The following is a 24533-nucleotide window of genomic DNA, read 5'->3' as shown; positions in this document are numbered from 1 at the left end:
CCTGGAAAATTCATTGCATAGTAAAACAGTGCAAACATATTTTGTTTTTATATGTAAAATTATGTTAAATTCCAGGCTCAGATAGATAAATATAAATGGGTTTCCCTCCCAGAAATAGACTAGTGTCTTGTTGATGAGGACTTCCTGCATGATATCTAGCATCCCTGGCCCACCTAATGAAAGCCAATAACAACCTCCATTCTTTGTAATATCTAAAACTCACCTCCACAAATTTCCAAGAGACCCCTTAGGAAGGTATCGCTTCTACAGAGATTTTCTCCTTTGAATACTTGGGGGTACGGTATTCCCATCGCTTTTCACTAGAGGGAGCAACTCGTCTCTAAGAAAGTGGTATATGTAGTCTATGATGGAAGAACTTTGGAATGGTCTCTCACTATAAATGAAATACTCTTGTAATTGAAATTGAATCATAATCTTTTATTCCCTCTAAGCTGTAATCGTTACAAGTTAGTTTTCTCACACAGGCTTAGGTTTGTTATAATGGCTTCCCATAATCAAATCAGGCCAAAGTATCTCATATGACCCTGCCTACTCTGACAAGGCCCCTACCCTGTATTACAGAAGTCATGGACCCAGTTTCAAGTTCCAGCTCTGCCACTAACTGGCTGTTTGACCTGGACAAGTAACTTCATCTTTCTGAGTCACAGTCTCCTCATAGATAAAATAGAGATTATAATACATGCTTTAGAGGCCTATTAAAAAGATGAAATAAGATACTGTAAAATATTTAACATTATAAGCTTTCAATGAATAGAAGCTGGTACTATTATTTGTATTGTTTTTATGCTAAAACTTACATACATTAAACTATTGTCCATGGTATAATAACTGGGTACTAAATTCCATTATAAAACAGATAAGTGTTTAGGAGTTCAGAGGAGAAAGACATCCATGTGGATTAAAGTAGTCAGTGAAAGCTTCATGGAAGAAACCACACTTGACTTGTATCCTGCTATGGGTTAGAGCTGAGGGGCTTGAGAAGGAGATGGGGCATTAGGACATAGTAAGCATACTTGTCCACTACTCCAGTTATTTCAACATACATTCTAGACCTGCACTGTCCAATATAATGGTCAGTAGCCACATGTAGCTATTTAAATTTAAATTAATTAAAATAAAAAATTCATTTAATCAGTCACACCACATTTCAAGTTCTCAGTAGCAACATCTGGCTAGTGGCTACTGTATTGGACAGTGTGTAACATTTCATTGTGGCAGAAAGTTATATTGGACAATGCTGTACTAGACATACAGCACCGTCCGGTGGTAGAAAAAAGGCTTGCTAGAATTAAAATGCCATACCACAGAAAGAGGCTTATGCTTCATAAAGTTCTTAGAAAAAAAATTATTTATTAAAATTCATGCTTTCAGTTAACTTTTTTAGCAAAAATTGTGTGTGTTTATACTGGGAGTAAGTATTCTCACTGGAAGTACTTATCTACTGGCTCACTTAATATCAAAAAGATCATCCAAATATTATGCAACCCATATCCTTCACTATAAACCTTACAGATTTAAAATAATTTACCAAAGTGAGCCATTACCCTTCAGAGAAAGGACTGAAGCTAAATGAATCAAATTCAGAAAGAGTTAGTTGAAAAATTTGTGTAATTACATTAGTCATTTAAATAACCCATAAAATGTGGTCTTGGTGAATGAACTCCTACTGTATTTTTAGTAAGACGAAAAAAATTTTAATAAAATGAAAAAAATAATTAATGGAAATAGTTATGTAGATTTTAAAATTTTTACTATGAATCTTAGGGATTTGTTTGGTACAATACCGAAAATTGACAGTAAAGCCCGTTGAATAAACATGATTTTTATATTTGAAAGCATCTCAAACTCCTAAGGTTAAGAAATTTCATACAAGGGAAAATATTTCTTTGCCTTTTCTAGATAAACTCTTTAAACATTGTTCCCATGAATTTGTGCTGTGGCTGTTAATTAAAACTCCAGAGCTCATATATAAGTTACAAAAATATCAGTAGTTTTTTAAAGTACAGTCCCATGGTCAAAGAACCTTATTGGAACAACCAGACTGTCATGATGAAAAACAGCCCTCTTGTTTTAAAGCAAGTTTCATCAAGGTCATTTATACTTTGCACATAAAAATTAATTCAATATGAAAAGTTCGTATTATAGTGTCTAACTTGATACTTTGGTTTTCTTTCATAACACTTCATCTGTTACCTGAGAACTCTGACTTGTGAATTCTTTGGCTCTAAGACTATATTACAACTTCCTTGAGTTTGTAAGCAATCCATTCTATGCACATCTGCCTTAAAAATGTGAATGGTTGATTTGGAAGGAGACCATCATTCATTCATTTGATCATTAATAGAAATTATCTCATCTTCCTGTATGACATAGGTAGAATTCACCTTATTGGAAAGATCAGGAAATCTCAGAGATATCAAGTGACTTGCCTAAAGTTATATAGCTAGTAAGTAATGTAGTGTGGATTTAAACCCAGTTTGGCTGACTTCCAAGCTCTTTCCGCTATGCCATGTTGCTTTTCTGATTTTTTTTAATCTTTGACGGTAACCAGGGAACTCAAGGACTATTGGCTCTTCCCTGATAACTGCTTTTTCCAGGGTTTATATTTTCAGTGCCCACCACCCAGAGTATCATCCTACAGTGTTGACTGCATTGATTGAATGATTACAGACTGAAATCCAGCTTTAACAACCATGGCAACTGTAATGTATTAATCTAAACAGAACATACGGCTTTTAGGAGACAAGTGCCCTCAGTGGAAGCATTTATTAAATGTGGGACAGATTTAAGAAACAGTACCGCCTGCTACTGCTGATATTTGTAACTTAACAGCATTTCCAGATTCTTAGACGTGGGGTTCAAAGAGTTCATTTGCAATAAATGAGCTCGAGGGTAAAAAGAGCTCTGCCTGTAAATATTTCATTAGTTTTCACTGTACTATACTCAGGGGGAAATTTTGAAAGTAAAGGTTTGTTATCAGGAAATGCATGAAGTCCAGTTTGAAAATAATTCTAAGTTACCCTGAGAAAAGAGTGGTAATCTGCATCCTTCCCACTTAGCATTTCATCTGCCCATATATAGTCTCTCATTGTTGGAAACATTTCCCTGATTGTAAAAAACGAACAGGATCATCTTAACTGCTTTCTTCTCTCCCAAAGAGAGAAAGTGTTCTGGGTTTATCCCCAGTGGAATTGCTGATGAAATGCTGATCCTAGAACTGTGTTACTAATACAAAAAAGTAAACAGAGCACCCAATCTAAATTTGCTAAATTTTCTAGTCACCATTTTGGTCTGCATTGTCTTTTGGAGCACAGTAGATTGGAGGCATAGATTGGAGATCTGACCTCTCTATTTGGTCTTTCTAAACTGTAAACTCAAAATATATTTGTTGGTGTTTACTATATGCAGGACACCGAACTGTGTGATAGGATTCAAAGATCTGAAGGACGTGAACTTTGTTCATTAGGAATTTATGCCATTGTGGAGAAGATAGAGAAGTAGATAATTATAATACCAGATGATAAATGCAGCAAGAGTGGTGTAAGCCAAGGGCTGTGGAGTCACATAACAGGAAGTTTATGTTCCTGTAATTGACGAGAGAGAGCTGTGTAAGAATTCACAGAGGAGACAGTTTTGAGATGAGTCCTAATAGAAAAATAGGATTATAACAAGAAGAGGGAGAGAGAGAATTTCAGGCTGAAGAAATACCCTGAGCAAAGACCTGGGACTCAAGTAGGAGCTCAGACAGCTTGGGGAATGGCTGAAAGAGAGGGCAATTAGTTGGGGGTGGGGGTGATGATTCAATAAAATGGAGTCTAATGACTAACAGTCTCTTATATACTTGTGTGTATAATATACGTTATTATTTGCATATAGTGTATATATGCATTTTAAAACCCTGTGAATATTAGAGGATATTGGAGGTCTTTAAACAGTGGACTAACATACATTATATCAGATAATAACTTAATTGCCAAGAAAACAGCTTGAAGGTTGTATGGTTAAAGGCTGGGAGATCAGTTGTGAAATGTTGAAATGATTCAGACAAGGATTAATGAATATATCTTTAGAAATGTGGTAGTAACAGAACAGATGACTTCAGAGAAATAATAAAAGAACTGATTAAAAAACTAGATATGAAGGTGGGCAAGGAGTTGAGGAAGATTGATTTGTTTTAGTTTGGACCACAGGGCTGGGTGGAAATGTAAGTTATGAAATATAGGCAGAGGGTCAGGTTTTGACGAGAGGGGAGAAATCATGAGTTCAGCTATAGACAAGGAGGATTTTGTTGTCAATCTGAGGTGGCCCTTTGGAGATACGGGAAGATAAATTCGGGCATTTGTAGGTCAGGAGAAGAGTGTGTTCTACAGGTAGATTGGGACCTCAGTGTATGGGTGATAGTTGAAACTATCAGAGAGGATGAGAACACCAGAAAGACATGTAGAAGGAGAGGAAAGGAGAGCCAAGAATAGAACTCTGGAACACCAACATGAGAGAGACAGGTGAGGTGGAACAAGCAGAGAAAAATTGAGAAATAGCTATTAGAGGTAGGAGAAGAATCAGAAGAGAGTGTTGTCCCAGAAGGCAAGGGAGAAATGGACTTCAGGAAACCAGGGTTAAGAGGATGCAGCCATGTTGAGTGAGATGAAGACTGGGAAGAAAAGTTCCTGAACTGGACAACCGTGTGGGCATGGGTGTCTTTAGGGAGGACAGTTTGAGAAGAGTGGAGGGGCAGGATGGTTACAGAGTTGAGGAGTGAATGAGAAATGAAGAAATATAGCTAGCATGCGAGGCCAGTTCTTTCATAATTGGCAGTTCAGAAAAGGAGAAAGACTATGTGATTGATTCAGGGAGATGTTGGGTTGAAGGAAGAAAGTTTCTAAGAAGTGGAATTAAAGGAAGTCCTAATCATATATCCTTACTAAAGTAGGGATAGACCAGATGTCTTAATCATTTAGGCTGCTATAACAAAGTACTATAGGCTAGGTGGCTTGTAAACAACAGAAATTTATTTCTTATAGTGCTAGGGGCTGAAAGTCTGAGATCAGGGCGCTAGCATGGTTGAGCTTGGTGAGAGCCCTCTTCCCATTTGCAGACTGCCAACTTCTCACTGTATCCTCATATGATGGAAAGAAGGCAAGAGCTCTCTGGAGTCCCTTTTATAAGGGCACTAAGACTGTTCATGAGAGCTCCATCTTCATGTCCTAATTACCTTCCAGAAGCCCCACCTCCTAACACCATCACTTTAGGGGTTAGGATTTAAATATATGAATTTTGGGGGACACATACATTCAATCCATTGCATCAGCCCCCCTCCACACAAAAATGGAAACAAACTAAAAGGCAGTAGAAGAAAAGTTGGATAAATTATGGCATGTTCAAATAATTGAATATTACATAACCTTTAAAGGAATAAAATGGATCCAAAGCAGTGACTTCGAAAAGTATCCGTGTTAAATTAGAAAGATACAAAATACATTGTAGATAAATATATCATAATTGTATTTTAATAAATAATATAAGTTGATACCCATATATCTATATAAACATGGAAAATATTTGGAAAGGATGTGTACCCAGCTGCCAACAGTAGTGGTCTCCAGGGAAATGGGGATGAGACAAGGAAAAGTGTTCTTTAACTCCTTGCTTCCCGCAATTTTAAAGAGGGGTGGTGACATTAGAATAACATTTGCACTTTTAATTTAAAATATTTTTCAAACAACATTAAAGAAAACCCTCTCATAAAATGATGAAATAATTTAACTTTATATGATCAAATACAGAGTTTAGTATTCACTCAAAAGAAGAAAACACCATAAACTAACATATTTGCTATGATAATTTTTTGGATTGGTATTTAAAGGCTGAAGCAAAAACACTTGCTCAAAATGTGATACTGAGTTCAAGGTAAATGAAGGATTTATTTTTTTTTTTTGCTTAAATTTGGAAGATGAGGCCAATAATAGGTTAGAGAGTAATTTAAAACAACTGGAACTCAATCAGAAACTTAATTCACTGAGATGAACCTCTGTATTATGGAGTATTGGTTGCTTTAACCAATGAGCTAGAAGTGACCTTGGTGATTTATTTGGTAGTAATTTTTATTTGAAGTACTGTATATCTTTTAAAATATATCTATGTTAGTCAGTGTTCTCCAGAGAAACAGAAACATCAGGAGGTAGCTATAGACATGTTTATTTGGGGGAATTGGCTTACGTGATTATGGAAGCTGAGAAGTCCCACAATCTGCCATCTGCAAGCTAGAGACCCAGGAAAGCCAGTTGCTTAATTCAGTCTGAGTCCAAAGGCCTGAGAACCAGAGGAGTGGATGGTGTAAATCCCAGTCCAAGGGCTGAAGAATATGAGATGTCCCAGCTCAAGCATGAGGCCCGGGAAAAAGAGTGAATTCCTTCTTCCTCTCCCTTTTGTTCTATTTAGGCTCTCCACGGATTGGATGAGGCCCACTCACATTAGGGAGGGCAATCTATTTCACTGAGTTCATGGATTCAGATATTAATCTCATTCAGAAATACCCTTCACAGAAACACCCAGAAATAATGTTTAGTCAAGCAGTGCAGTCAAAAGACACATAAAATTAACTGTCACAATATGCAAGTTAGTAATTAGTGAATAGTTAATAAGTATGTCTATTTTTTATAAAAACTTATTTTATATGGAAGGCTTAGAAGCGAGATGCTGCAGTTAGCAAAAACACAGCTAGCTTCCAAGTTAAAAATTATTTATTAGAATTTCATTGCAGGTAACCGATTCCTTTTGAAATATAAAGGCTCCTGGGCTTCCCTGGCGGCGCAGTGGTTGAGAGTCCGACTGCCGATGCAGGGGACATGGGTTCATGCCCCAGTCCGGGAAGATCCCACATGCCGCAGAGCAGCTGGGCCCGTGAGCCATGGCCGCTGAGCCTGCACGTCCGGAGCCTGTGCTGCGCAACGGGAGAGGCCACAACAGTGAGAGGCCTGCGTACCACAAAAAAAATAATAATAATAATAAAATAAAATAAAATATAAAGGCTCCTGTATTTATACACTAGTTAAAGTAACGTAAATAACTAAACCAACCTTCTTAGATTGAACATTGGGGTCTAAATGTATTAATAGAAGTGTTAAGGAATAGAAAAGCCCTAAATAGGGGACTTGAAAAGCTTTAGGGTACAAGAGTCCTTGAGGACTGAGAGTCGATGGAAGAAGTATTTGTAAATGGAGGTAAGATGTCAGTGAAAAGACCTGAGAGCTAATACCTTACTCATGGTGTTAGAGGTAGTTGAGCAAGTCAGAACCTCAGCCCAGAGTCTATTCAGTGGTCGCTGGCCCCATCTTGAGGCCAGAGGGAGAATATAAGGAAAAGAGGAGACTGGAGCATAACAAGTCCCTCCCCTAATCTTCTCCCACCCCATCTTTATTAACAGCTACCAATGCAGAATAAAATAATATATGCAGAACATACCCTCTCAGAACCTGGAAGTATGCTGAAATGAATTGAATATCAACTACTTATTGAGCACTTCCCAGTGAGTAAGTGTAAGTGTGGAGGCTTCCAGGATAAAGACACTGTTCCTGCTCGAGAGGTTATCCAATGGGATGGAGGACATTACACTGCAGTTTGAAAAGGTGAATGTTAGGCATGTTTTACCAAGTACAGTCTGAGTGCTGAGCACAGGGGAAAGACCTAGTGATTGCCTGGGGGGTTTGGAAAGAGTTTTATAGAAGAGGGGACACGAGCTGGGACTTGAAGGAAGAAGAAAGGTGTTAGAGGAGAAGATGGGAAATGGGCAAGTATAGACAAAGTTGAGTGGCATGGGCAGGGGGAAGAAGGGGGAGGGAAGAAGGCTGGAATGTGAGTTGTGCTGTATTTGGGGGGCTTTGAGGCTCACTGTGAAGTACTGTGTTCTGCCATTGGCGTCCTATTGAACTCTGACAGCATGCATTTATTTTTTCCTGTTTAAAATTTGCTGACTTTATCCCAAACATTTTTTAATTTCAGGGTCTTTATATAAGATGAGATGTGATTCAATGTCTAAATTAGCCAGTGTGTAGAAAGGGAAGGCAGGAAACTCCACATGGAAAATAAAATATAACTGCCTTAATTTAAATATTTAAACAAGAAAAGCTTTTAGGTTTTCAGAAAACAATCATTTATCTCCTGGAAATTGGTATGTTTTTTGATACCATTAGTTTCAGTTATTTTTCAATGCATGACTAAACCCTGGAACAGAACAATTTTAACTCAAAGCTACAAATGGATTTACTTAAGGGGAATAAGAAAATTGGAAGTTGCATTTTATTTTCATTCTAAAAATAACTAGAACATTATCATTAGAAACCTCTTTAGAAGTGGAATTCCATAAACTAGGACTCCACTGATGAAAAAATTTCCATAATCTCATCAGTTTTGCTTTTTCTTAGCAAACCATCTCTTCATGATTATTGTAAACCAATGATAAACAAGGTATATTAGAGTTATACTTACAATGTGTAAGACAGATAAACCCTTTCATTCAATCTCATCAATCTTGGAAACATTTTTTCAGTAAAGAAATATTTCTGAAATCTCTAGTATGTTCTAGGTACTGGGGATATAGCTTTGAATAAGGCAGGCCAAATCCCTGACTATTAGGAGTTTACTTTCTGGTGTGCAGAGAGAGACAATAAATATAAAAACATATAAAAAGGTAATCGGGGGGACTGTTAAATGCTCTAAAGAAAGTCATTTTCAAAAGTGATTAAGGCTGGGACTTCCCTGGTGGCGCAGTGGTTAAGAATCCGCCTGCCAATGCAAGGGATACAGGTTCGATCCCTGGTCCGGGAAGATCCCACATGCCGTGGAGCAACTAAGCCCATGCGCCACGACTTCTGAAGCCTGCGCACCTGGAGCCCATGCTCCGCAACGAGAGAAGCCCGCACACCACAAAGAAGAGTAACCCCTGCTCGCCGCAACTAGAGAAAGCCCACGCGCAGCAAAGAAGACCCAATGCAGTCAAAAAAAAAAAAAAGTGATTAGGGCTAAAGTAGTAAGAAGAGGCCTTTGTGTGGAGGTGATTTTTGAGTTAGAACTGCATGGTGAGAAGGTGGGAAAAGCATTATTAACAGAAGGAACAAAAGAGCTAAGATTGAGACAAGTCTAATCAACAAAGAGTAGGTGTCTTGAGTAGTAAACTAACTTTACTGAGGAGGTGAAGTCAGAGAGGTGGGGTAGGCAGACCATGCAAGGCTTTGACGGCTGTAAGGAAGCTGGATTCTATTCTGTGATGAGAACCTCTGAGTTTTTGGTAGGGTAAGGATGACATAATTGGATTCATGCTTTGGAAAAATCATTTGGGGATGTTACCATTTTTACCTGGGGTTTTTCTTTGGTGTTATTAAGTCTTTTAGCTAATGCAGCAGCTACAGCAGCATGTATTTAAGTTACTTTAGAATGTGAGTGGGTTGCTTCCTTTTTCCTAAATGAGTCAGAAGACATTATAAGCAGAGAAGACATAATTCATAAATATATAGATCTAGATTAGGTATAGGGATAGGGGTAGAGATAAAGACACAGATGAGACAGAGACAGAGAGATGAGGGAGGTTCCTCTCATTCAACTTGTACCGAATAAAATCTCCAAAATTTGAACAAAACCATTCACAACTCTTTTTTTTCTCACCTAAGAGGTCCAAGGTAATCCTTCAGTGGATATCTTTAATAGTTATTAATGTCGAAATAAGTTCCATAGTATACTGTGAATATTGAAGTTGAGAAAGTAAAATTAACATGGTCTAAAAGAAAGTTAGCACATTTTGCTGTTTTCTGAGATTGCTAGTGTTTTGGCAGTGGTTGGCTGTGGGCAGGCATAATGTGGAACATCACATGGAAATCGAGTTGTGGAATTTTAATAAACTGCTGGTCTGCTAATAATTTGCTTTTGTTCAAACCATTTATTTTTAATTTGGCAGTTATTCCTGAATCTTAGCCCGGAAAAAAAAGTGTAAATTTTTCTTAGGAAGATGTGTACAGTATTAAGAAAGTGTAGACACGCCTTCACATCTTTCAGAAAGACATTTTATTCAGACTAAACTACTGCAGAGGTTGCTGTAGTCCTTTGGGACCTCAAGTCACAATTAGAGAACAAGTGAAAGTAATAGAGTCATGTTTGAATAGCAAGTTTCAAGTAGTATATTTTAAGTGGCGGTTACTATTTTGGGAATACTGCATATTCCTTAATAGCACAGTACTCATTTCATGCCATATTTGAATATTATTTTCATACAAATGCAAAAATGAAAGCAAAAAAGTCCAACTTCAAATGTGCAAGTTCCTTTAACTTCTGAATATATAATTTTTCCACTTTTTGATCAAATTCCACATGAGTGAAGAGCTGGGAATTTTTAGAATTCAGAGGGTCCAGGTACAACCTTTGTAATTGCTTAATATGTTCCATTACATATATTTATCTTATCTTTCCCTCCCTGCTGAAGATCTACTTTGCAAGAATGTTTTCCTGACTATTCTGCCTCAGGCTATCAAGTCTAAAAAAAAAAACAAGGTTTTTGGCCTTCTACTAACTTGCTAGTGTCAAAGAACTATTGTCCTTCCCCCATTCCTCCCACCCTTTGAATTTAAGTCCAAAATAAATGAATGGTAACAAGTTTTCTTCACTGCTTTTTAGTGTAGAGTTCCAGTTCAGAAAAAGTACTGTTCAAGAATGAATTCCAGCAGTGTTCCTATTGCCAACAGGCAGCATTAAAGTCTTGGAATATGGAAGTAAGCCAGAGTAAATCCTGCTCTATTTGAGTGAAGTAGTTTATATATGATAACATATGATTATGATTCTTAATGCAAACTTCATGGCCATCTTTTCCTGGGTTAAATGATGAGTGATTATGGGCAGCAAACTTAAAGGTGAAATCATCCCAAGTATGATTTTTATTCAGATACTGTGCAAATACAAAATATGGAGCAAGGTCCTAAGAGAGAGAGCATTCTTTGGTTGTAGAATGGTAGTTGGACTACTGAAGTGGTCAGGCTGAAGGTTTTGGAGTGGCCGTAAGTGGCAGCATAAAGAGAGAGACAGCAGACAAACTGTTCTGGGGCAGGCTTCTCCCTTGGAGGTCAAAGGCAGTCCTGAGGACCCACCTGGAGAGGGAGTCTTGTTCCGCTTCTTCCCTGGAGATGGCCAGGCCTTCCTGAAATCCCTGGCCTTAGCCATGTGGAGCTAGACCGTGTAACTCACCATTTCAGGAGCAGGGAGCTCAAGTCCTGCTCAGGATCATGCTCATTCAATATGTTTCTGTGTTACCTCTTCTAGTAAATGTCTATGTGTCCTAAGAGGGAAGAACTATATTATTCTGTTCTTCATACATTGAACCTTGATTTTCCAATCTCTTCTCCACTTCACAACCAGAGAGACCTGATAAGTAGTAGCTGATTAGTTCACATCCTTAGTTAACCAACCCCCCGCCTCCACACCTGCCCAGTGGCTGATTATCTCTTAGGATAAAGACCTCACTGCTGGCCCTCTCTCTCTCCCTTCTAGCTACAGTGAAGGCTTTCACTTGCACGTTTAGGCAAAGTTCCTTCCTGCCTTGGGTCCTTTTTATGCAGTTTGCTTTGCCTGGAATTCTCTCTATCCCATCCTCTCTGCCTTCCTCACCCTTTTCACCTGGCTACCTCCTACTCACCCTCTCATTCAACTCACAAGTCTTCCTCTTGTGAGGAAGGGAAGACTTCCTTGAGCCTCTACACCAAGTCGGGCCCTCCCCCTCCTTATACACCCTCACTGCACTCTGCATCCCCATTTGTAGCACTTAACAATTGTAGTTAATTATTTATTTAATATGTTTCCCTTGGAAGATTGTAAATGCAATGATGACATCAAATATGTCTGTTAATTGCCAAAATTTAAGAACCTAGCACAGCATCTGGCACACTGTAGACATTCAATATATATTTCTTGAATGAATGAATAAATGATGAGCCAACAAATGACCAGCTGGATGGTCTGATTCTTTTTTGCACACTCCCTCCCAACCCCCCAATGTGAGGGACAGGACAGTAGGAGACAGGTGTACGTGATGGGTCCTATAAGGCTTAGAACAGTGAGGGTGGAGGAGGGCTGATGCAGAGAGGGGCTGATAAGCCCCCTTTTATTAAAAAAATAAATTTATTTATTTTATTTATTTATCTTTGGCTGCATTGGGTCTTTGTTGCTGTGCGTGGGCTTTCTTTAGCTGTGTCGAGCGGGGGCTACTCTTCGTTGCAGTGCATGGGCTTCTCATTGCAGTGGCTTCTCTTGTTGCAGAGCCCGGGCTCTAGGCACACGGGCTTCAGTAGTTGTGGTACAGTAGTTGTGGCTTGCGGGCTGTAGAGCGCAGGCTCGGTAGTTGTGGCGCACGATCTTAGTTGCTCTGTGGCATGTGGGATCTTCCCGGACCAGGGATTGAACTCATGTCCCCTGCATTGGCAGGCGGATTCTTAACCACTGCACCACCAGGGAAGTCTAAGCCCCTTTTTTAGAGGCAGTTACAATTCAGGAGGGCCAGAGATCAAATAGCCAAAACCATATCCTGAAGAAGAGTGAGGGCTTTGGATTAAATGGTGAGCCAGGCCTGTAATGGTTGCTAAGGGATAAAATCAAGCAAAGAGCCAAAGATGCTGAAGTGAGGAGAAGTGAGTCAAAACAGGGGAAACCAAGGTCCTCTCAGTAGTTCCAGATGTAATTGTGCCAAAGCCTGGGGAGTCTTCTGTGAGCTTCACTCACATATTCATGGGTGGAATGTTCATTTAAAGGTGTGAGTCTAGGTTGCAAAGTATTTACCCCTACTTTTTAAATACACTTCCACACTTCCTCATCTGAAACCTTTACAGTCCCATGAGTTTGATATTCAGAGTTTTTCGGTTTTTAGAAAGGAGGTATATAGGGCGGATATACCATGAATTGAGTACGACACAGTGAGTTCTGAGGCAGCGCTCCTTAATTATCAAATACATTAATAGGCATGTGGGCAAATGTATGAATATTCACAGTGAGTGGGATAAATAAACACTATCAAGAGCCTCAGGATCACTTCAGGTCAAGTTTTGCTGCCAAATGAGATACAAAAACATCTTCAGCGTTTTTTGGATTTGGAAATTCTGGATGGGGAATCGTGAACCTGGTACAAAGCTTCGTTCCTCTGGCACCCTGTTAATTCCTGTTTGATTCTCAGCAGCAGGGGAGGAGCCGACCTGATCTGCTCAGGGCTTCCTCATTTCTGCAGGGAAATCCCCAGAGTCCTCCCAGCCCTCATCTGCCTGGAAGAAAACTTGGCCACCCCTTCCCTTCCCCTTAAGCTACTATGAGATGGTTGTCAGTCTACAATCCGTACTAAGTATCTGCTGTGTACAGGGCTCAGTTGGGAGGTGGAAAGCTAAGCAGAAGATAGACTATTTAGGTTTATTCTTCTTTAGGTAATCCTTCTCCATCCTAGACATCTCACCTGAGCTCTGTGTCTTATTTCCAACTGCATAATACATAGATCTACTTAGCACTCAAAAGCAAAACTGGTTATCCTCCTTCAACCTAGAATCAAACAAAGGACAAAATCTATTACTTATAATCCTTGTCACCATCCATTGAATGGCCCAAGCTAAAATCAAACTTTCATTTCTTTACTTTTCACACATAATGGGCTCTAAATGCTGTTGAATTTCCCATGTGGGCCCCCTTCTCTCCCATCTCACTAAGCCTTCATCACCTCAAGCTGTTTCCAGGTCTCCTCTCTGCCCCTTATTTTATGCTGTCTCTTACCCATCCACCTCCTTCTCATTGACCTTAGTGATTTTTCAATAATAAAGTATTTTTAACATATTGTTTTAAAATGTCAATGTCGTGGAAAATAAAGGCTGAAGAACGTTGCAGATTAAAGGACATGAAAGAGACAAGAAAATGAAACACAATTCATGGTCCTGGATTTGGCTCTACAAGATAAAAATTGTCATATTATAAAGGTCATTATTAGGACAATTGACAAAATTGGAATTACATGGATTAAAATTTCCTGAATTTGAAGATTGTAATTCGGTAATAAAAGAGAATGCCTTTATTCTTGGAAAATACACACTGAACTATTAAGGGGTCAAAGGATTAACTACTCTCAATTAGTTCAGAAAAAAAATGTGTGTGTATACATGTGAATATATATAAATTGTGTATGTGTGTATACATACACATGCATATCTATATGTCTATTTCTGTATGTCTATATAAATAATCTATACGTTATACAGAGAAAGAAAAGAGAAAAATAAAGCAAATGTGGCAAATAGTAATAATTGGTAAATCAGGGTAAAGGGTATACAGGAGTTCTTTGTACTATTCTTGCTTTCTCTAAGTTTGATATTATTTCATCCTAAAAACTTATAAAAATTCCATTTTTAAATATTAAACGTGTATTACTTTTATCCGAACACCAAACTTTATTGATAACACACACACACACACTTTCATCAGCTTCCCGCTGCCCATGTAAAGAAATCTTAAGCTCCTCAGCATCATGCTCAGGACTTCCTATAATCTGCTCTCAAATTACTTTCCTACCTCACTGTTTCCTTTCCCTACGGGTACTCATTCTATCCATGAAGCAATGATCACCACTGTCGAGGTCCTCTTCTTATATCCAGCCATTCCCCCCAAATCTTCATCTGTATGCCTAATAGGTTTCTAACGCTAAACTATATTCTTTTTGGTATTCCCACCCGTGTCCTGCAGCTGTGCTCCTACCCCAGTTTTCCTGGTCTCAGTCCATTCACCCAGTTGTTCACAACAAAAAACCTGGGAATCATCCTTTATTTCCCTCTTTTTTTTTTATTACTGGCATTCAGTCCACCAACAGCTTTTTTTTGTCCTAAATGTGTACACTTCTCACCATATTTATCAAACCCACTCTATTTATAGATGTAGATAAGATAGATAAATAGATGATAGATAGTTAGATAGATAGATAGATAAAGATACACCACCATCAACTCTTGCCTGGACTTCAGCAAGACACGTATCCTGGTTCTAATCATCCCCAGAGTGAGCTTTCCAAAACATGAATCAGAACGTGTGATTCTTTTTTACAGTGGCTCTCCCCATGGCTTCCTGTTACACTTAGAACAAGTCCCAGTGTCCCCTATGGCCACAGGGCCTTTGTGCCCCACCCTGCCTGTGCCTCCAGCCTCCACTCCAGTTTCCTTCCATCTGGCTGGGTGTGCTCCCAACCACTGTGTCTTCTGGCTGTTCCCCCAGTGTGCCAAGCCCTTTCCTGCCTTAGGTCTTTACATGTGCTGCTCCTTCTGTCTGGAATGCTCTTCCTTAGTCTTTTGAATGTCTGGCCCTTCACATTATTCATGTCTTACTCAAATACCACCTTCTCAAAGCCTGTCCTGACCAATATATCTGGAAGAGAACCCACAACCTTGCCATTTACTGTTCCCTTGTCCTGCTTTATTTTCTTTACATCATTTGTCACAATCCAAAACCATATCTTTTTTACATGTATGTTCATTTTCATAATGTCTCTCTCTCCCATCAGGATATAAGTGTCCTGAGGCAGGGACCTGGACATCTAGCTCACTGCTATATTCCTAGTACCTAAAACAGTCAGTGAAATACAGTCAAAATAAAGAGAGAGACAAGAAAAGAGAGAGAAAGACAGAGCTCTGTTTCCAGCTCAGAGTCTGTTCCATTCCAGCAGGCTGTGCTGACAATTTCATGTTTGTAATTTTTTGCTTGTAACAACAAAAGATTGGCAATAACCCAAATGCCTATCAATAGAGGACTATTAAAAACATCATGGAACATGCATACAATAGAAAAAAAAAGCCACCTGTATAAAAGAATGAAAAAGATCACAATGACCTATCTCTAAAATAAAATGAAAAGAGTAAGTAGCAGACCTGTGCTCTGACCATCTGCCTTCCTGTCTCTGGGCCTTTACTCATGCTGCTGCTTCTCTCTGAAATGCACTTCTCCAGACCTTTTCACTCTCTGTCAAATAGCACTTCCCAGAGAATGTACCCCAACAAACAATTTAAAATATCCTTTACACCCCCTCATTCATTAATCTCTTGCCTTACTTTACTTTTCTGCATGGTAATTATCATCATCCAAAATCATATTATTTACTCATACATTTATGTATTTTTTTAAATTGTTTGTCTCTCCTACAGGAATGTAATCACCATGAGGGCAGGGACCTTGACAGTCTTATTTGCTGCTGCATTGTCAGGGCCTAGAACAGTGGCTGGCGGAAGTTAGAAACAAGAAATGAGATAGAAAGAGGTAGAACAGAGTTTCTAAGTCAGTTTCTGTTTGATTCTAGTGTATATCAGCCACCACAATATGCTACCCCTCATTCTTAAAATCTTCTGTGTTAGGACCTTAGTGCTTTCAGTCTGAAAAGGACCTTAGAGATCATCTAGTCCAAGTTTTGATTTTGCAGAAGAGATGACTGAGCTGAGAGCTAGGTGATGTGTGGAGGTCCAGGGAATATGGGGTTCAGGGATGAGAGGAGGTTTTTTTCTTTTACTTTTTCAGCTTTGGAGTATGTAATGTATTACATTTTTGTTTTAACTACATAAATACATTTTGAAAAATATCAGTAAGATGGTAACCAGTTCAATAATTCGGGCATAAACACTGTAAGGGTTTGGAGGAACATAAGTCACTATGGGCACAGTCACTGGTCAAAGCAGCCTTCCTGAAGGATGACATAGCTGGTCCTTAAAGGACAGAAAGGATCTGATGGTGAAGAGGAAGGAGCATTTCAGGAAAGCATTGAAGGAGTAAGGAGTGGTTGGTGGGGGGCCGGGGGTAATCCAGGTATAGGAGGGAGACTCTAAGAGGAGAAACCTATTGCCATCTGTAATATGGTTTACTCTGGAAATAGGAACTGGAACATTAATCTATAAATCTTTAAAGCCAGTAATGGAGAAACTTACTCTCTTATGTTTTTCTGGTTTATATACATTAACCGTTTTTTTTCTTTTCTGTAGACAGAATATGTATGCCAAACAGCAGTTACAGATTATTATGGATTGAATTGTGTTAAAAAAATGTTGATGTCCTAACCCCTAGTACCTCCAAATGTGACTTTATTAGGAGGTGGAATGTTGCAGATGTAATTAGTTAAGATGAGGTCATACTGAGGTAGGGTAGGCCCCTAAACCAGTATGATTCATGTCCTTATAAAGAGACAGCCCTGTGAAGACAGAGGCAGAGATTGGAGTTATCTGCCAAGGAACATCTGGGGCTACCAGAAGCTGGAAGAGGCAAAGAATGGATCCTCCCTGGAGGCTTGGAGGGAGCATAGTCCTGCCAACATTTTGATTTTGAACTTCTAGCCTCCAGAATTGTGAGACAATACATTTTTATTGTATTAAGCCACCCGGTTTATGGTACTTTGTATGGCAGCCCTGGAAAAATAATATATAGTTTGTACTTTTACAACCCAATTTTTAAATGAAGCCAAACCATAGTAAATCATCACACTGCTTTCTAAATGGGTTTATGCAGCACTTGGTGAATTTGATTAGAGCTCTCCCTATATCTTTTTGTTGGTTAGTAATAATGATTGCTTACATAACACCCATAAATGTGTGAGCGTCTTTAACTGCTCTTTGCACATAAATCCTTTATAAATTAATTGCAAGCAGAGTTGGAGTAATTCAAGCCACAAAGACTCAATAACCACCAGATTCAGACATAGACCTTCTGTTTTCATTTTCTAGTTGAAAAGCTCAAGCTTCAATAGGCTTTCTTTTCCTTTTCTCTTAGTTGAAGCATTAATTTCTGTGTATAGTCGATCAAATGATTTAGTTATTGCTTTCTTAAAAAGCACAGACTCTAACTTTTTGGCTTTAAGTTCATGAACATGTCTGTCATCTGGTCATTTATTATACCTACTCTCTTGACTATAATAACAGATTTAGGACTTACTATCCCAATAACTGCTAACTCATATCCTGAATTAGAGATAAAATTCATAGAGAAATTAATGATACATATACATAAACCCTTCTAGGTACAGAGCAATTTTCTCACGGTTTATATCAAGTTTCGCTTTACTTACCTTTGTTTTCAAGGCTCTCAGCTACTGCCTTGATGACTTCCTTTTCCCCATTTTTTTTCTGTCAATGTAATCTCTTATACTAAAACAAGATTTACTATTTTGTCTTTTTCTTTTCCAGTTCATGTGCTTTCATAATAAGGGTAAAAGAAAATTTTGCCATGTTATCATAAGACAGAACAAATTAGGTTTTTCAAATAGATTCTAGTATGAATTGCAACATGTTTAAATTGATTGCCCCTCCTTACTTTACTCAACTTCAAATTTAATTCTTAATTAATTTTGAATTCATTTTTTTTAAGACTTGAGGATCATGGGAACAAGTTTGAGCTTAGTCACATCATATGGATTTTAATCTTTATAGTTATCTTGTAATGCAAACAAATATTAGTCATTCTAATAAAGGGTTAGAAGAAATGTTTGGATGTCTCATAAGAGTTTGACTCAGATAAGTTATTCCAATAATACATTTTCTCCTCTTCAATTATTGCTTTCCTTCTGGTCTCCTGTAAGCTTCTTAAGTTCCATCTGACTCTTAAATGCTTTAAAGTAATGCTCTGGCTTAAATATATTAGGGGAAATCATCAGATTTGCTTTATTCACAAGATATTACCATTTTATTTGAGAGAGATTTTAATAATTATTGTTTTATATTAAATGGTATCAAAAATACATTTTGTAATTTCCTTTTACATTTTTCCTTAGTCATTCTTTACTGATTCATAATATAAATGGAGAACAGTAGATAGCCCCTCAGTGACTGTTATAAGGATTCTTAAAGAATTGGCTGGTGCTACAAACAAGATGAGTTCTTTTAGCCCTTTATCTTCCATGTCCTCAGGGATGCCAAATAAAAGTCGCATTTATGGGGCTTCCCTGGTGGCGCAGTGGTTGAGAGTCCGCCTGCCGATGCAGGGGACGCGGGTTCGTGCCCCGGTCCGGGAGGATCCCACATGCCGCGGAGTGGCTGGGGCCTTGAGCCATGGCCGCTGGGCCTGGGCGTCCGGAGCCTGTGCTCCGCAGCGGGAGAGGCCACAATAGTGAGAGGCCCGCGTACCGCAAAAAAAAAAAAAAAAAAAAAAAGTTGCATTTAGCAATATTTGCTTCTGATATATGGCACCAGCAAGAGCTCCGTTCAGGTACAGGAATCTGTGTCAAGAGGCAGGTTCTGGCACCATTGTTTTAGCATCTGTCTTGCAGCCCCAGACTGAAATTCTTCTAGGAGTGAGCTGAGGGAGGTGATGTGAGGGTAGCCTGGAGCCTGATTTGCCTCCTGTCTTCTCCTCTCTTAGTTACTTGGGCAGATTCCTCCCCCTCTCTGGATATCAGTTTCCTCATTGGTAAAATAAGGAAATGGCAGATAGCATTTGTTGAATATTTTGTGCCTGGCATGGTTCCAAGCACCTCACATATAAGATCTGTTTAATCTTCACATACTCTCTCAATCCCCCTCCCCCGCCAAAGTGTCCTTGCTCTAGAATGTAAACGTCACAGGGCAGGGATTCCATCTGTTTTGTTCACTGGTACCTCTAGAACAGAGCCTGGCACTCAACAAATATACACTGGGTATTGAATAAATGAGGTACAGAGACATTAAGTAATTTACTGATGCTCGTGAAGCTAGTAAAAGGGACTGAGGAATTGATCCCAGGCTGTTTATCGCCAGAACCCATACTCTAAAGCACTATGTTATACTGCATAAAATTAGGTATCTGATAGCTTCCAAAGCCATGTCTCATAATGCTGGTTTCACATCAGAATTATATCTGGTGCTTTAAAAAATACTGATGCCACTATCCCCCATTAAACACTCTGATTCTCCTTTAGTGGGTTTGGAGTCACTACATTCTGTCTGAAAATTTCAAGTGCACTGAATTACATCTAAAGTTGAGACTCAATGCTTAAAGTTTATATCAATAAATCTCTTAATTTTATAAATCTTTGAAATTTATTCTGAAAGTAGTTCAGACTGAGTCTGGAAAATAGAAGGTCAAATGGAAGACAGTAGGACCAAAGCCTGCTTCTGAGTTAGGTTCATTATCTGGCTCATGGTTGGGTTCATGGTTGAGATCATGGATCTTTCTACAAAGACTTTCCAACTGGTCCTAAATGTTACATCAGATTGGCCTGTGACTCATAACTAGAGACTTTCTATAGGCTGATCATTAACATATAATGATCTACGTGATTTAAAATCAGTGGTGTAACCATTAGTGATTTAACCATCTGCCTAAATACCCTATTATATAGAATATACTATGTCTTGTCTACAAGGAATTCAATAATCTTGTACCAGCAAAGGAATGAAATTACTACGCTAATATCCCAGTAAGAAGGTAACAGTGATAAGGAAAGTTCTGATAGAAAATGTTATCATTGTTTTTATCAAAATAGTGATTCATAATTTTCAAGATTATACTTCCATTTCAGATATCTGTGTCTAACAATAAATGGACAGCAACCCTCCCCTGAGGCTGGACTTAAGAAATTGTTTTTTACACAGTTTTCAGTTAATGATCCACGCTCTACTAGATAAACAGAATTTTTGAAAAGTACTTTTTGGTGAAGCATTATCCCTTCAATTTATCAGATAATCTTTACCACAACAGTGCAATCAAATATAGAGCTGAATGACCTGAAATAACATACAGCCCAGGAAGACTGGTATTTGATTGTGCTGTAGGTGACTTCCTGAAACTAATTACCGTAACCAATGTGTTTAAAAGTGCCTGTGAAATTGATTGAGCTTCTTAACAAAAAAAGTACTGTGCAGATATCTTAACTCATTTACTTCTAAAAATTCTGTTAGTTTACGTTAGTATAAATTATACAAAAAGTGGATGCCAATTTAGGATTAAATGTGCAAGAAATTATTAGGGTAAAAGCCCGTGACAGAAAATGGAGAGGGAAAATGGGGAATGTGAAATGTAAATCTGATCATATCTTGGTCTTACTTAAAATCCTACAATGCCTTCTTGTGGCCCTTAGAGCATATGCAGTACCTTGAACATGGCCTGTAAGGCTCTGCCTGATTCACTTACCTTCTCAACCTCTTTTGATTCTTTCCCCTTCACCTTCTTCACTCCAGACATGTTGGTAAACTCCTAGCTTCTTGAAAATGTCCTTCTCTCCCGTTCACTGGCCTTTGCACTTGATAGTCAGTCCCTACCTTTTCATAGAGTAGCTAAATCTTACTCCACCTTCACATCTCAGTTTAATCATGACTTCTTCTGGGTACTGTCTCTGACGCTCCATCAAATTCCTTACCCCTTTCATCATTTTTGATAAAACCTAATGCACTGTGTTGCAACTGGGGGAGATAGATGGGCTCCTGAAAGTTCAGATGTTTAGGGCTTCCCTGATGGAGCAGTGGTTGAGAGTCCGCCTGCCGATGCAGAGGACACGGGTTCGTGCCCCGGTCCAGGAAGATCCCACATGCCGCGGAGCGGCTGGGCCTGTGAGCCATGGCTGCTGAGCCTGCGCGTCCGGAGCCTGTGCTCCGCAGTGGGAGAGGCCACAACAGTGAGAGGCTCGCGTACCGCAAAAAAAAAAGTTAAGATGTTTATACGACTTCTGTTTTGTCACAGTGTGATGCTCTGATGTGTGTTATGTAATTTTCCTCTGCCTTGCAGTAAAGACCACTACTCTCCGTTTTTATAGTTCTGCCTTGTCAAATGCCAACCCATTTATAATTTGTTGTCTGACTTACAGCATGCATTCAGATATTTTCCTGGCCCATCACTATAGTAACTGGGAGAGAGTCCTCATCCTGAAGGAGCTCAGAGGACACAAAAGCAGAAGCCTGAGAAGCAAGAGCCTACACAGAAGAAAGGAAAATCTGAGGTAAGGGTTCTCTTCAACTCTTTCTGTGAAAGAAAAACTTTTGATGTTTGAAATACCTTAGGAGCTGCTTGTGCCAATGTGATGAAATCTTTTGGAAGTTATTGTGATCTTCTTACTTCTTTAGATCTTGTTGATAATATTTAAATGGTGACAACATAACACTGTTTGACCATCTGTCCCACTCTCTGCTGTGTACTTTCATCTAGTGCTATGGCAGTCTAGCTGTCTTTTGGCTGCTGCTGAGGTGGCCAAATCCTGACTCACTACAGTCATACTCTGTCTCTCTTGCTTGGCCAAGGAAACTGTTACATTCTCCCTTCATTTGTCAAATGTAGATATTGGGTTCTCCCTAAAATTTACTGCTGAGCATGGGGCATGAATTAGGATGGAGACTTCATGGAAAGAAAAGTAAAATATATCTAAATCTAAATGGGGGAAATAGGGTGTAAGAGCAAAATGAAGCAGAAAATTACTAGACAGGTGAGAAAATAAATATATTTTCCTAAATCCACTCCAGTGGAAAAAGGGAAAGGCCAAATAGAAATATAACTCTAAGTAGACTCTTCAAAATGATGACAGTCAGGGAGTTAGATTTTCATGACGGTTCACATTTACTAAACTGTAGCCTTGAGACTCATGTTGGAGGTCATTTATATGATCTTCAAATATGCAGGCCTTCTACATAGGCCTTTATCACTCCAGGGAAAATGGATTGGTGGATTCTAAAGGGGTTTACAGTGCAGATAGTAAGAAGAGGAAGGAACAGGGAAAAGTTAGGGAAAGGTATCTTCAGCTGGTATAGTGCCATCTTCTCCAGAACAGACGCTGTTTTCCTCAGTTACCTAGTTACCCAGCACAACACAAAGAGTAATCTATTAGCTCTTAGGTACTAAAAGAGGTGAGTCAAAGACTTCAGGAGATTATCTCCTAGTAGAAAATTAAAATAGGTGTTTCATGGATTTCTCCCTTTCTTCCATCACAGGGTGAAACAGGTAAGAAAGAGGAGGGTTAGGTTAAGGGACAGGGTTAGAATAAGCATTTAAACTTCCAGATGTGACCTGGAGAGCTTATAACTGACCCTGAATAATCTTGTATGGTGTTGGGGTTCCAGAAAAGGTAGAATCCGAGGAAGATGGATTTTATCATCAGGATCTTGGACAAATGATTTGCTGGAAGAACCATAACTGGTGTCCAAGGGATAGAAATCATTGGGATTACAGAGTTTAGAACTTTAAAACATTCTCATAGTACTTGACTACAGAATGCTCCCAGTAAGTATTTCTGTTTGTTATCAATGGGCCCATTATTGGTGTATGCTTCATACCTCATTGGCCATTTTACATAGTTTTTAGAAAATGCCTTATTGTATATTTTATCTGCCTAATTTTGAGAATAACTGAAACCATTATGTGTGTTATTAAGAAATTATGTTCTTACACAAGAAGCTTAGAGACATGACTGCTAAAGTCAGACTCTTGATTGGCATTTTCACTTCTTTTAGTGCAAGTTCAAGTCTGTTCCTCCTCCACGGAGGCCAGAGCAGTATATCAAAGCCAGAAGTACAGCTGGTCATCAGAGTTCAGGTTCTTTCCTGCTTCCCTGTGGGAGGGGTCAAGAATACAAACATCCTCAATTGCTACAGCAGGAGGGAACATTAGTCCATTAACAGAACCAAACAGGAAGCACCAAATAGACATTTCTTCTATTTATTTTGTGACTATGAAGAAACATGTAGTTTAGTTCTTTGAATAAAATTTGTCAGTAAAGCATAGGACACATAAAAGGTGTAGTCATTTTGGTTAAAGTCTGACTGCAAAATGATTTCATGCTGGTTTTCATTTTGCTTCCTACAATTTATGCAATACTACATTCTTAGGATGTTGGAATTTTACCATATCTTAAGTTATTTTTTCTTTTTTAAACTGTGAACCAGCAACTTAACATTTGCTGCAGCCTATTGAGATTCACATTATGATTCTCAAGTTTTTAATTACATTTCCCAGATATTTCCCCTCTAGATCCAAGAGGATGTGCATATATTGAGCAGAATAATTTTGCCTCCCTTCAGTTTTTAATAGGGTTCAGAAAATGACTGATAAGGCCAGGAAATACCTCAAATACTTCAGAGATTTGTTTGCCTTACCAAAATTTTTAATCTCAGTATATTAGTTGGTTATCCACCCCATTACGTCAGATTAATTCTATTACTTCACTGTCAGTGACAGCAGATAAGAAATTGAAGCAGTGTAATGATTGAAACAAGCCTAATGAAGGAGCAAAAGGAAATATAATTTATGAGTATTTCCAGAAATAGAACAACAAGCCACTTTATTACTCTTATAATTACATGGAATCTCTTAATTCTAAAACATATTTGGCCTGCTGGTTAAAAGGAAAAAAATGTTCCTTGTCAGTTTCCCTCATTATTTTTCTCATCCATCCTGTGGTGTACCAAAGATGGGATGGTGCAAGTGGTCCACCCCTAGTATAGGCAATAAGGGAGTGCTTTATGTGTAGAAAATTTTAAAGGGTTAAAATAAAATAATGATAATAAAAAGCCAGCCTGCTTTTTTTTTTTTTTTTTTTT

The 24533-nt window shown here is 38.6% G+C and overlaps 1 long non-coding RNA gene across 1 annotated transcript in view; it reads left to right on the top strand.

The window, feature by feature from the left end:
* Positions 1 to 24533, top strand: part of LOC112407408 (uncharacterized) — a 31086-nt gene that overhangs the window by 5454 nt on the left and 1099 nt on the right. The window contains exon 3 of the long non-coding RNA XR_003004739.1: positions 21815 to 21946. This is a non-coding gene — a long non-coding RNA (uncharacterized LOC112407408). The remainder of the gene's footprint in view (positions 1 to 21814; positions 21947 to 24533) is intronic.

Source organism: Neophocaena asiaeorientalis, unplaced genomic scaffold (assembly GCF_003031525.2).
Source record: "Neophocaena asiaeorientalis asiaeorientalis breed wild unplaced genomic scaffold, Neophocaena_asiaeorientalis_V1.1 scaffold125, whole genome shotgun sequence".
Taxonomy (NCBI): Eukaryota; Metazoa; Chordata; class Mammalia; order Artiodactyla; family Phocoenidae; genus Neophocaena; species Neophocaena asiaeorientalis.
The sequence above is the reverse complement of the archived record's forward strand: the minus strand, read 5'-3'. Positions and strand labels throughout refer to the sequence as shown.